This window comes from Diabrotica virgifera, chromosome 8 (assembly GCF_917563875.1).
Source record: "Diabrotica virgifera virgifera chromosome 8, PGI_DIABVI_V3a".
NCBI lineage: Eukaryota > Metazoa > Arthropoda > Insecta > Coleoptera > Chrysomelidae > Diabrotica > Diabrotica virgifera.
In genome coordinates, this window is record NC_065450.1 from 72,494,227 (window position 1) to 72,508,546 (window position 14,320).

General features: G+C 31.9%; 1 protein-coding gene across 4 annotated transcripts in view; it reads right to left on the bottom strand.

Moving 5' to 3' along the window:
* LOC126889763 (lipase 3-like) overlaps window positions 1-14,320 on the bottom strand; it is a 175,025-nt gene that overhangs the window by 46,578 nt on the left and 114,127 nt on the right. Inside the window, exon 1 of one of the 4 annotated variants that reach the window (XM_050658339.1) lies at window positions 8,528-8,744. The exons of the other annotated variants lie outside the window; for them this stretch is intronic. The gene's annotated coding sequence lies outside the window, so the exon portion shown is untranslated. Of the gene's footprint in view, window positions 1-8,527; window positions 8,745-14,320 lie in introns of those variants that run through there. 4 annotated transcript variants of the gene reach the window in all.

Here is a 14,320-nt window from a genome sequence, read left to right on the forward strand (position 1 = left end):
AAGATCTAAGAATTATCAGAAACATTTATTACAATCAAACGGCCAAAATCAAAGTAGAAAACCAGTTTACTGATAAAATTGCAATAGAACGAGGAGTATAACAGGGCTGTATTTTATCTCCACTACTATTCAATATTTACTCTGAATGGGTATTTAAGGAAGCTTTAGACGGTTGTGCGAAAGGAGTATTAATAAATGGTGAATGGTTGAATAACATTAGATATGCAGATGACACCACAGTTTTTGCCGATAATCTGAATGATTTACCGATTTAACCAAATCGTATAACACAAATCAGCAACAGATACGGACTAGCTCTTAACATAAAGAAGACCTTTATGACAATATACATCATATCTGGGTACGAATTTAACCCTTAAGTATTAACACCCCGTCTCTCAGACGGCATCGCTTGTCGAAAGTGGGATATTTCCCTAGAAAATTTTAAAGATCGCCCATTTATGACTTTTCAAGTTGGGTTGTTCTTTAGTAGTATTGAACTCGGCAATGTGCTGCAGGTTGTTATTCGAAAGATATTTAGGCTCAAAGTGTGACTTCCGTCTAATAGACGGGGTGTTAGTGTTTGTGCCCAGTTCGTCATTACACATAATGTGCCCCAGTTCGTAAAAAAACATCAAATAGGGAAATAAACACCCTGAGGAAACTCTTTTAAAAGGGTTTGATGATGTAGAAGACGACATAAGTGAAGTGAAATCATTTTGTGATGAAAATGTTGTCACTGACTACCATTGCTACACTGTACTAATTATAGTACCTGTCAGTTTTTTTTGTTTTAACATTTTTTAAAAACCTTTTTATTTTCATTTTTCTTACCCTTTGTTTAACTTGATTATAAATTTTTATTAAGATTCTTTAATTTGTTTAATTTTTATCACACTTTTTGTCAGGAGTAAAAAGGTACACAAACAATCCTTCCATTCTTGTTATAATGTTTTTTATTTTAATAAATACAGAAAAACTAGATTAATTACTGTGTTTTTTAGATAATCAATACTTTCACTAAGTCATCGAGATATTTTTTTTGCATAAAAATATTTAACAAAAACAAAAATTACCACTAAAATGTTAAACCCGTCTGTCAGGCGGTTAGTTAGTGTTTACGCCTTTGATTTAAGATGTTAGTACTTAAGGGTTAAATAGCCAATGGGACCACTCAACAGAAATTAAACAGCGAATAATTAAAGCGAAAGCAGCATACGTTAGAATGAGACCCATTTTTATTAACAGTCGAGACATATCATTAAAAACAAAATACCGTCTGTTGAAATGCTACATATTCACAGTTCTGCTCTACGGAATGGAAGCGTGGACACTAACTGTTGCATCCATGAATCGGCTCGAAGCTTTCGAAATGTGGTGTTATAGACGCGTCTTACGTATATGCTGGGTTGGCCGAATTACTAATGTGGAAGGAAGTCCTGCGTAGAATGGGGAAAAAGTGTGAAATTCTCATAACCATCAAAATAAAAAAAAATTAGAATATCTAGGCCATGTAATGAGAAATCAAGAACGTTACGGCCTTCTCCACCTGATTCTCCAAGGGGAGGTAAATGGTAAAAGAGGACCGGGAAGAAGACGCATTTCCTGTCTTCAAAATTTACGAAAGTGGTATAATACGACTACCACTGAACTGTTCCGCGCTGAGGTAAACAAAGTCAAGATAGCCATGATGATCGCCAACATCCGGAACGGATAGGCACTTTAAGAGGAAGATAATATCTGGGACACGTAATGAGCGGTATGAAATTCTAAAATTGATAATACGAAAACAGAACGAGAGTGTCATGGTTGAAAAGTAGGAACTGCTTTTAACGCAGTTGAATAGAATTATTCAGAGCAACCGTAGTCGGAGTAGAGATAGTGATGATGATATCCAACCGCCGATTTAGAAGCGGCACTAAAAGAAGAAGAAGAAGAAGAAGAAGAAGAAGAAGAAGGAGAAAATGTCTACCAAATACCTGGCAAAGTCTTAAGAAATAAGTACTTATTTCCCTGGACTATAAATAAAAATGCATGAATACTGAAAAATATATAGCTCAATAAATATGCGAACCAAATACAAAGAAGCAAAAATTTAATGCTTGTTGAGTTAAAAATAAAAGACCTACTAATTTCTTCTAACTAAATGATGAATGAATATAGTACAGTCATTGAAGCTTTTTAGCTCAGAAATTTATTACTATGAACCGATTTACATGAAATTTTGGAATTATTCTTATCCCACCCTTAACGTCAAAAGTGATATTGACCCTGTACAGGATTTATATTAGCATCCAAAAATATTAAGAACAATTCATATCCATTTAATTTTTAAAGGTCTAAAAACAAACATTACTATTTGTTGTAAAATAACTAGGTGACAGAGATTTCCCAATATAATGCACTTGTTTCAAGAATGCTTCTGTCAGCTATTTTTTGATATGAATATTTCACGGTCGAATCGGGTCAACAATCATAATATAAACAATCAAATGTTTATTTATACATACGTAGAAAGTATTACAGATTCACCATTCGTTAATCAATCTTTATTCATTCAATACTGAGACATTATCAAGTTAGTGAGAAGATAGACGTTGCACACCAACTCATTACTGATATATTTAGTAGTGATCAAATAAATATAGTATGAGCAAATAGTGTCTTCAACTAAGTTAATCAACCCCATCAGCAGGGTAGCTGGTGGAACTTCGTTTCACCCTGGACGTGGTTGCCACCCCTTTTCGGTGGTGGATTTTTTTTTACATAACCTCAGATATCAATAGAAGACCTAATTTTAAGCGAAAAATGTTGTATAAATTTTTTTCAAAACCCAATACTTTTCAAGTTATTGGCAATTGAAAATTCGGAATTTTCTCACTATTTTCAACAGTTTTTTGAAAATACCTCCAAAAATATGCATTTTAACGATAATATTGTAGCAGGTAAAAAAATGAACAAATTGCGAGATAGAGAAACAATTGCGAGAACAAATTGCAAATGTTAAGCGAGATATTGAAGATCAAAGCCGTTTTTTATTTTTTGTGATATTTAATTGATGTATTCAATGCCATCTAGTGGAGAGCGGATAAATTTTATGCATGCTAATGAGAAAGGATTTTATAGTGCTAAAAATAAGCTTTAAAATGAGCACTGTTAAAAGTCTTTTGTACGTAAAATGAGTGGGCCGTAATGAAAAAAAAAACATCTAATGTTTTCTTTTTTAAATCAATGGATTTCATAATAGCCAGGGAGGTAGTGTCAAATTTGACCGGAGCATTTTAGCATGGCTGTTTTCTTTTTATTTAAGTAGGTGTTCCAAAGCTTATTAACAAATGATGTGTCAGCTGGCCCAAAACCGGGGATTTTAGACAAGAAGAGGTAAAATATGAAAGTTGATGGACAAACGCTACAACTTAAATGTCAAATATTTATATACGTTACTCAGAACATTTGATAGACTTGCTTACTTGGCTCCTACCTTTCACTCAGGAGATCCGGGTTCAAATCCTGGAGCGGAAAATTATTTTTGTTTTTTAAATTGACATTTTATTTTGAAAAATAGGTATTTTTATAATACCACGGCATGTCCACCTGGCCAGCTAACATTTTTTGCAACGTACATGATGCAGCTGACGCTTTTTATTACAATCTAAAATTCATAAATTATTGATTTATACTTTTTAATCTTTGCCACACTAGTCCAAGAATATTTTTTTATTATTAACTAGCTGACCCGGCCAACTTCGTACCCCGTTAAAACTAAATAATGTTTGAAAGTTTAATACCTAAAAATTACCAAAAAGCCAAAAAATACTAAAAAATATTGCGTACCTATACCACAGAATTGGTTATATATTCTGTGCCTATACTTTTTTCTACCAAATGCATAGTTTACGATTCTATAAGGGACACAGGTACAGACAAACATTCATTTTTATGTATTATAGATAATAGGGAAATATTTAGATTGCTATTAAAAAATGGGGTTGGTGAGAGAAAAGTGAAAATTTAGGGTTGTATCTTTCAGTTCTACAACATATAAAATTAAGAAAAAACAGTTTGTCCAAAAAAATAACAAATAATGTCTCCCTTTCTACTTAGACTGTTGGTCTTACCAACTCAGGAACCTTCAAAAGTTCATGTACAACTTTGCTTATTAAGATCAATCATAATATTATGACCAAAAATGCATAGTTTGCGATTCTATAAAAGACAGATTTTTTATATTGTCTCGTATAAGTAATAAAAACGTGGTATTATAAAAATAATTATTTTTCAAAATAAAATGTCAATTTAAAAAACAAAAAGAATTTTCCGGGCCAGGATTTGAACCTGGATCTCCTAAGTTAAAGGTAGGAGCCAAGTAAGCAAGGCTATCAAATGTTCTGAATAACGTGTATAAATATTTGACATTTAAGTTGTAGCGTTTGTCCATCAACTTTCATATTTTACCTTTTCTTGTCTAAAATCCCCGGTTTTGGGCCAGCTGACACATCATTTGTTAATAAGCTTTGGAACACCTACCTAAATAAAAAGAAACCAGCCATGCTAAAATGCTCCGGTCAAATTTGACACTACCTCCCAGGCTGTAAGTGCCATTTCCACCAAAATTAAAATTAATCGTATTCCGTCTAGAATCAACTTTAATATAAAGAGTTTGATGGATTCTAGTAGTTTCGCTGCTTTGGAACACATATTTTTTGGAAAAATCACGATTTTAAGAAAAAAAATTTCGAATTTTTAAAAAAACCACATTTTTTTCATATTATCTCAAAAATAAAAAGATACGTGAAAAAGTGTAAGATAAAAAAAATAGGTTTTTCTTGAAAAAATTGTAGTTTGTTTGTTTTTCCTATCACACAAAAATTGACGAAGATATGATTGATTAAAGAGCGTGCGGTAGCGTAACCACAGTCCCTCTCGAGTCCTTTGACCCTTCACTGTTTTAAAATAAAAGGTTTTTCACTATATATTAGGTTTGTTCTAGCAAACAGTCAAACTAGTCAGAAACCGTCAGTAAACAGTTGATCAGTGAGGAAACATAATGCTGTCACCAGTGCTATCACATCTACTCGCGCTGGTCCGCTATTCGCTGATGGTTTCAAACCGTTTGAAACTGATGCTAGAAGAAACCTAATGAAATGAAAACGTTGTATACCCCTATTCCACGAACATACGACTGTTGTGGATTATCTCGACAACGTATATTTTACTGTGAATTACGTGAAAATTATGAAGAATGAAAGTAAATTATAAAATACATTGTTGTTTATTGGAACAATTATTACAGCCATTTACATTCGCACTTCTTATGTTGCACACTAAAATAATCGTTGTCGCGATAATCCAAGACAGTCGTATATTCGTGGAATAGCCCATAGCTCTTTTAATTACCTTCAAAATGGTTAATGTTGTTCTGAAGCTATTTCCTTGTGGCATTTTTATAGTCAACTATTTTTTATATTAATATTTTAACTAACAATGAACAAGAAAGAACAAAGAATTGCATATATAAAATACCTTGTGAATGCGAGCAATTTAATTTAGGTGAAACATCAAGACCATTAAACGTTAGAATAAGTGAACATCAGTCTTATATTAAAAATAGAGAATTTGATAGATCTCAAATATGTCAACACGCATGGGATAATGAACATAGAGTTCAGTGGAGAGATTCAAGTATAGTCCTGAAAGAATCAGATAGTACAAAGAGAAAAATCAAAGAAGCGGCTCTAATTATGCTAAATGAAACCAATTGTGTCGCAAATTCCTCGGTAGAATGCAGTAGTATGTGGTTACCCATACTGAAAGAGGAAGTCAATAGAAAGAAAATTCCACGATTAGTGAGTCAATAACATATCGAGTTAGTACAAATTTTATATTTTAGTATTACTTATTGTATATCTATGTATTATTAATATTATTTATAATTTAAACATATTAAAGTCAGAATTTGGTATTAGTTTTTTTAAATTAAATTAAATGTAAGACCAAATACTTACGATGTCGGGATAGTTTAACGAGGTTTTTTCCTGGTTTTCCCTCGTGATTTACTATGGAGTCTCTAACGCGAGAATTTTACTGTGATCGTTGAATTTGGTTGTCTTTTTAAAGACAGAACCTATGCTATGATTTTTTTGTGACGGATATTCTTGAGTTGGGATTGATTTCATGTAATCGAAAGAACTATCTTTTAGTAAAGTCGTCCCAGGAACGCAACTCATAAATATTGGCGATATCATTTTAAAGTCTTCTACTTTAAAATGTATAATATACGTCTGAATTGCCAATATTAATGAGTCAGATTAAATAAATTATTAGAAGAATTTTTTTACTTAGCAACAACATTTTTGTTTATTTTTGTAGTATTTTGTATTTTGACAACGAAAACCGATTTGGGCTTCGAAACGTTAATAAAATCAATTTTTTGGTAAAATTGTGGCTTATTACCATTAAAAATAGTTGACTTCAAAATGGTTTTTTATAAGTTGTGATAGCTTCAAAATTGAAGTAGTTATGGCCCAAAACTAATCGTATTTTTTTCTGCTTTATAGAAGAAGAAATTTTTTATACAATTTTTAATCGAGAAGTTGATTTTAAGAGTTGAAAGGGGTTAACAATTAAATAATTAAAATAGAGAACGTAAAATATTATTTACTCTATATACAGCGTGTCCAATTAAGTCGGCATCATATGGGAAACTTTTTTATTCTTAGTTTTATGAAAAAAAGTTATTCTTTATAAAAAGTTGTGAATGATCTAAAACTTAAAATACAACCATCAGTTATCAATTTTTTTTAAACCGTATACGAGGTATGTCAAAAAATATGAATTTTACTCAAGAGTTAAGTAGCTTTATTTTTCACAATATTGAAAATGGTTATAATGAAAAGTTGTTTGGAATTAAGAACTATATTTTAATATGCAATTTCATCCTTCTAATTGAAAAAAAAATTTAATTTGTTTTTTAATTATGGATAATAATCAACATTATTTTCAGTTATTCCAATAATTATGATAACTCTTTTATTATTAATTTTACGAAAAACAGTTATTCTGTATAAAATATTCTGCATGGTCTAAAACCTAAATTACAACCATGTTATATCAAATTTTGTCAATTTTATACGAGGTGTATATAAAAATATGAATTCGCTTAAGAGTACTTAAATAAAATACCGTTAGTTTTCACAATATTGAAAATTGTGATTATGTAAAGTTGTATAGAACTAAAAATCATGTTCCAATATGTAATTACATCCTCCTTATTGAAATATTCTGAACTATAAAGGTACTTTATTCCTGATCGAAATTCATCTTATTTGACCTACCTCGTATAAAATTGATCAAATTTGGTATTAGATGGTTGTATTCAAGGCTTTTGACCATGCAGAACTGTTTACAAAGTATACATTTTTTTCGTACAATTAGTAATAAAAGAGTTATCATAATTTAAATAACTGATAATAATGTTGGTTATCTATAAAAAAAATTCAATTTTTTTTTCAATTAGATGGATGAAATTGCATATTAAAATATAGTTCTTAATTTAAAACAGCTTTTCATTATATCAATTTTCAATATTGTGAAAAATAAAGCTACTTTACTCTTGAGTAAAATTCATATTTTTTGACATATATCTCGTATACGGCTTAAAAAAATTGATCAGTGATGATTGCATTTTAAGTTTTAGACCATGCACAACTATTTATAAAGAATAACCTTTTTTTTGATAAATCTAAGAATAAAAGAGTTTCCCATATGATGCCGACTTAATTGGACACGCTTTGTATAAGCCTTCTTCGGGGTTGTTTTTAAGGGTTTTAAGGGGGTTAACAATATGATAATTAAGATAGAGAACGTAAAATATCATTTACTCTATATTTAAATCTTTTTATGTCATACTAAATTAATTTCTTGTAAATTTTTTCGATTTAGGGGTTGTTTGCAAGGGATGTACGGTTTTCAAGGGGATGAAAATGAGTTTAACATGAGGTTATGTGTTAGAAAATACTTCACAATGTCACTCGTTATTATTTAAAACGTTTTCTGGCGATAAAATGGCTCAATGTCAAATTTTCCATTAAGGGGTTGTTTTCACCCCTTAAAAATAAGAACGAAGTTCGGGTCAATATCACTTTTGAATTTAAACGTAAGATAAGCCTAATTCCAAAATCTCATGTAAATCGGTTCATAGTAAAAAATTTCGGAGGTAAAAACCTATTTTACGCTTGAATGACTGCACTAATATAAACTTAAATAATAAATGAATTTAATAAAATAAATAAAAGTGCATTAATATCAAAAATATGTAGTTCGATAAGTGTGAATATTAAATACAGAGAAGAAAAATTTTGACGACGTGGCCAACATCAGTTGAAAAAATTTAAGTATTTTAATTATTAAAATTTTATACACTACTAAATATACCGATGACTATTCAAATAAAACTAAAAGTTCGATATACACCTTTGAAAAGTTCTAAAAATTATAAAAGATAATTTTAAAGTAGGTAGGTACTTACTTGTGATAGCTCAAGGTGTAAGAATAAGAATGTAAGAAAAACACTGTCTATGTACTACTCTAAAAACGCTGAGGTACTACTTTTCAATCGATACTGGCTGAAACAGAAGCCTCTATTTGTGGCTGGAAGTTTAAAACTACGGTAGCCCTGAAAAAGCTTTGCAAAAACTTAAGACGTTGATATATTCAATACAGTACAGTAGAAACACGATTGGTGGTCAAAAGTTTATATTAAAATCGTATAATATTTTGACGACTTTCTAATTGAGGAAATTTATGAAATCAAATCAGTTTCAAAATAAATTCCTTTACATTAAAATGCTGTAAGACTGTCATCAACGTCCCATGATAAAATTTTTGTATATTATTAACAACAGTACTAAGTGTTTGTAGGAATATTATGAAAATTTTAAATTATGTACACTCACCGGCACAAAGTAGTAGCACCAGCTGTCCCAAGTAGAAACACTGTAAGCGCCAATTCGAAAATTGTTCACCAGAGCAGGAAACGTGAAGGGCTCTGCTTTTCAAATTTCAATTTTGTTTAAAATAAAAGTGAATACACATTAATATAGCATAAAATACTCTTGTTTTTTAGCAAATATTTTTATGTCTGTATTTTATGTCCTGACTAGGTTTTGAACACATACAGTGTTTTTATTTGGGAAACCTAAAAATATAAAATAAAATATCCCAATTTGTACTCGTATTAAGTACTACAAATTATACTTTATTCACGTTAATTTAACAAATATAGGTATAAAATAATTGGTTTAAAAACATTTTAATGGTCATTGTCCTGTAATTGCTGCAATCCACGGTTATGGAGGAGATCGTCCACTGCTGTCTCAGCGACCGACAAATTAAGCCAAAAGGATCTTCTGTTCTCAGGCATCAAAGGAATAAGTTTCTGTATTATTTCATCTTTTTTGCTTTTACGAATACCTCGTACGTTGGTGTTCTGAGGAAAATTTGACACCACGAACCTGACTTGCAGGAATTCAAGATCCTGATAGTTTTCATCTTCGAAGTTGGTTTTGAGCCTCGTGAAAAGTTAGCTTCTACTATGGGATTTATTAAAAATGTTTTCAAAGGATCATGTTCATCTCCCTTTCGATGCTGCCGTTTCTTTTTTGGCCATTGGAATGAAGTTTGTACTTAAAGTACATTTAAATTTTTTCGTGATTGTCTTATACATAACAGACAATAAATCTTGAAAGTCAAATACATCTCGTGCTTTTTTAATTTGTTGCTCAATGTTGCCATGAACACCATCTGCAGTCATGTGTGTATGACCTTTGGTAAGATACTTGAATGTTGTGTTGTTTACATGAGAGGTATGGGTATCATTATTTACCATAATCGCTAATGCAGTAAACAAATACCAGTTTTTATTTTGGGCAGTGCAATTATCTGCCCAAAAAACAAAATTGTTCGTATCACGCTCTTCTTTAATTAAAGCATATATTGCATCGATGATGTTATAAGCATCACGACCGCCAAATGCTTCATGCCAAACCACTGAATAGTTGGAACTTGATTTCTTTTTAAAGAAGCGAAGACTTCATTAAAAACAACTAAACGACTTGTAAAAAAGACATCTTTGTTTCCTGGCATAATTGGTAACAATAATACTTTTTGCAAGTCAAAAGAAAAATACTTAGTTTTATTAGTTTCTGGTAATTCTGCATCAATTTTGTAATATCTATTAGCAGCATCTGCTTTCTTTTTGTGTGCCTCCCATTGAGCTTTTTTGGTAGAAGATTCGACCGAGTTATCTATGCCTGTGCTGCTTGCTTCTACAAATTTTTTGTACTATAAACAATAAGAGCATGAATCCATTTGGGGCATGTGTAAAGATATTTTCATTGTCTTCATCATTTTTCTTCATCATTGTCTTCATCAAGTTTCAATTTGACATATACCTGGGTGTGTAACGAGTAACGTTTAGTGTGTAACGTGTATACAGAAATACGTTAAGTAACGTTTAGTATACGTTACACACTAAAAAATGTGTAATTATTGCAACTTCAACGGTCTTGGCGAATATAAACAACATAAATATAATTTTGATGATATCGACAGTCTTGAGTTTTGGCGAATGTAAACTCTATGATTCCCACTGTAACATGGTACGTTAACCCTTAGCATTGAATAAAATATTATAAGTATAGTTTATAATAATGTAAATATTTTCGGATGAACATGGTACGTTAACCCTTAGCAATGAATAAAATATAATAGGTATAGTTTATAGTAATGTAAATATGTTTCGGCATTGACCGGTATTGACCTTATGATTTATTGTATATAAACGAACCAAAGAAATGACGAGACATTCAGATCAATCGATTAATCACGATGAAGCAATAATACCTTAGTTATTGTTTACATATATACTGTTGTTTAACTGTTTAAACGAACGCTGCGAAGTTCAAATATATTTATAAAGTGAAAATGGTATATTATTATACATCCCGCACTTAGGGCACAATAGCTCAGCCACCAGACCTAGTACCACGTCATGGCGATCTGCCTAATTGGAAAAGCATGCTAAGTTCTAGCCTTTTGGACCCGAAGGAAAGTACGCAGAAAACAGTTGTTATAAACTAGAAATGGGAAGTAAAACCAATCCAATAGAGAAACGAACCAAAGTCGACACAGGGGAGAAACTTTAAGAGGACAATCCAAAGATGCCATCCAGGTGTAAAGATACAAGAAGTGAATTAGTGTGGAAAAAGGACTAAAATATATTTAATTTGTAAATAAGATTTAATCTGCTTATAAAATAGGTACCAATTTATCAGAATAAGGAATAATATAGATATTTTATTGCTATATTTTGGATAAAAATAGGATTTCTGTTAAGTTAGGGTGATAATATAGTTGAGGACTTATATCTGACGATATAAGCCCTCCTCTCTAAAAGGGGATGATGTAACATGGTACGTTAACCCTTAGCATTGAATAAAATATTATAAGTATAATTTATAATAATGTAAGTATTTTCGGATGAACATGGTACGTTAGCTCTTAGCATTGAATAAAATATAATAGGTATAGTTTATAGTAATGTAAATATGTTTCGGCATTGACCGGTATTGACCTTATGATTTATTGTATATAAACGAACCAAAGAAGTGACGAGACATTCAGATCAATCGATTAGTCACGATGAAGCAATAATACCTTAGTTATTGTTTACATATTATACTGTTGTTTAATTGTTTAAACGAACGCTGTGAAGTTCAAATATATTTATAAAGTGAAAATGGTATATTATTATACATCCCGCACTTAGGGCACAATAGCTCAGCCACCAGACCTAGTACCACGTCACCACGGTAAATCGCTGTAAATCCCAAAACTAAATAAAAACACTGTATATCCCGTATATACAGTAGGGTGGAGCGCTGTTATATGGAGAAAAATTAAATATCAATTTTTACAAACGCGGGGTGCGGAATCGACGCTACTGTGGGAAAGGATTGGAAAAGTTAATTGTCATTTTTTTATATTTTGACTCTAACATCTGCCCCAACGTGAGTCAAATTTTGAAATTTGAAAAAAAATTATTTTTGCATTTTTACCTACGCGGGGCGGGGTATCAATTCGCTTCTAGGATATGAATCGAAAACTTCAATAACACTTATTTCTATTTTTATCAGAATAACTGCCCCTATAACTGCCCAGATCTATTTTGACTTTCGCGCCAACCCCCGACCTAACGTTGCAACCAAAGAGTTATAACCTGTCACAGGAGTCGACCTTCACTCTCCCACGCAATTTTAATTATAAGTTAATAGAACACAAAACAATATTGGCCAGAATTATTATAGTTTTCCACGATAAGTATATAACATTATTGAAACCTTATGAAGGCAGGAAGGACGAAGACGGTTACAAAGAGAAGCTATTAAAGTTTGGTGAGGATAGCAAGGAATTGTTTAATATTGCAACTTGCAAATGTTTAGAGTTCAGAGATTGCAACTGTCCTAGAAACCGAAAGATTCCAATACCAGAACGAAATTTCTTAGTCGACCAACGAACTGACCATAAAATAATTATTAATAATTTAGATCGTGAAGCGACCAAAAAAATTGAGATGGTTTTACATAGATTACACCAACAAGAGCAACGTGAAGAACAAATAGTCTTGCAAATAGGGGTGGAATCTATTCCTAGTACTTCTAGATTACCTACAACTTTAAAGATACGACCGAATGTTCAACAGCCAGATACATTAAACAAAAGCGGTGAAGTTGACGACTTCCAATCGCAATCGATTATTTCCACTTCTTCACTCACAATGACTGATGTCACATTTCCGGTTGTTGCCAGAACATTAGATCGTTATGGGGTTTTAGATCGTGCTGGAGTAGCAATCATTTCTGCAGCTTTCCACGACATTGGTCTCATTACTGAAAACGATTCATCACGGGTTATAGACAGAAATAGAGTTCGACGAGCTCGTTCTAAAGCTAATACTTTGTAACTCTATTCTGACATTTATTTCCTCGAACTCTATCGATGTAAATCAAATAATGGCTGTTGGTTGTGATGTGACTGTCGTTAACCAAGGAAACAAAGGTGACATTATTCGTTTATTGGAAATCAAGTTTTCACCTCCATTCCAATGGATCATATGCCAACTACACGCCAATGAACTGACACTGCGTCATCTTTTTCAACATCTAGATGGCATTAGAAGTGGACCAAAAGGTTTCACAGGCCCCATTGGCAAGGCAGTTACTATCTGTGAAGTATTACCCATTGTTCCGTTTGATGCAATTAAATGTACGTTGCCCGATATTACCAAATAGACACAGGAATTAAGCACCGATTCACTATATCTACTACAAATGTCAGTATATCAATAGTGGACATTGCGATGAAAATTTTGTGAAAAAAAATCCTGGTAAACTAGTTTACCCTAGATGGTTGACAATGGTTAATCGGATATTGAGATTATATGTCTCGAGCCAAACTCCGTCAGAAAACCTAATTTTACTAAGCACATTTATTTTAACGGTTTATGCTCCTATGTGATTCAGGATCAAGACTAGGCCAGTTTGTATTTTTATTGCCAAACATTTATATGATACGATAAAACTGTGGCGCTATTTGCCAAACCACTTGAAGAATGTGATTTTCCCAGTCATACAGAGAAATGCATTCTTTGGACATTCAGAGAATCTACTACTAGGAATGTTAGCCGACAACAGACAGTACGTCAGAGAAGTTGCACTCGCAGAATATTGAAGATCAGAGAGACATCATACATAGGAGCCTTACATATTTTCCAAGTACCTACTTTAAATATGGATGCTGATGATTAAATCGATATGATAGATTGGAAAACCAAGACAGAACCTCCACTTACGAAGAATTTAAGTACCGAAAGGATATATCTCATGCCATCATAGGCCATCACGGAAAAATTCCGTGTCACACACAATCCTCTGAAAGGTGTATCAAATTAGTTACAGAATCAAGTGCTGCCCTCTGTGGGTCACAAAGGAGAGACGGATTCATTAAGAATAAGCTCAAATCATGCCTTTTGATGCCTAAATTTCATACTAAGAAAGACTCTCGTTCACAATGTTATATTGAATATTTTTCTTTTTTTTTTTTCTTCATATTACAGTCCTAATAGCTGAAATAAATTAATAAAACATTATCGTTGACTCTAGTTGATTATCGAATTCTTTTTAGAAAATTTTTTTTTTTACAAAATTCCAAAATTTCAATCACCCTGGGGCACTTTTCAGACTGAAAATTCGAAAAAATGTTA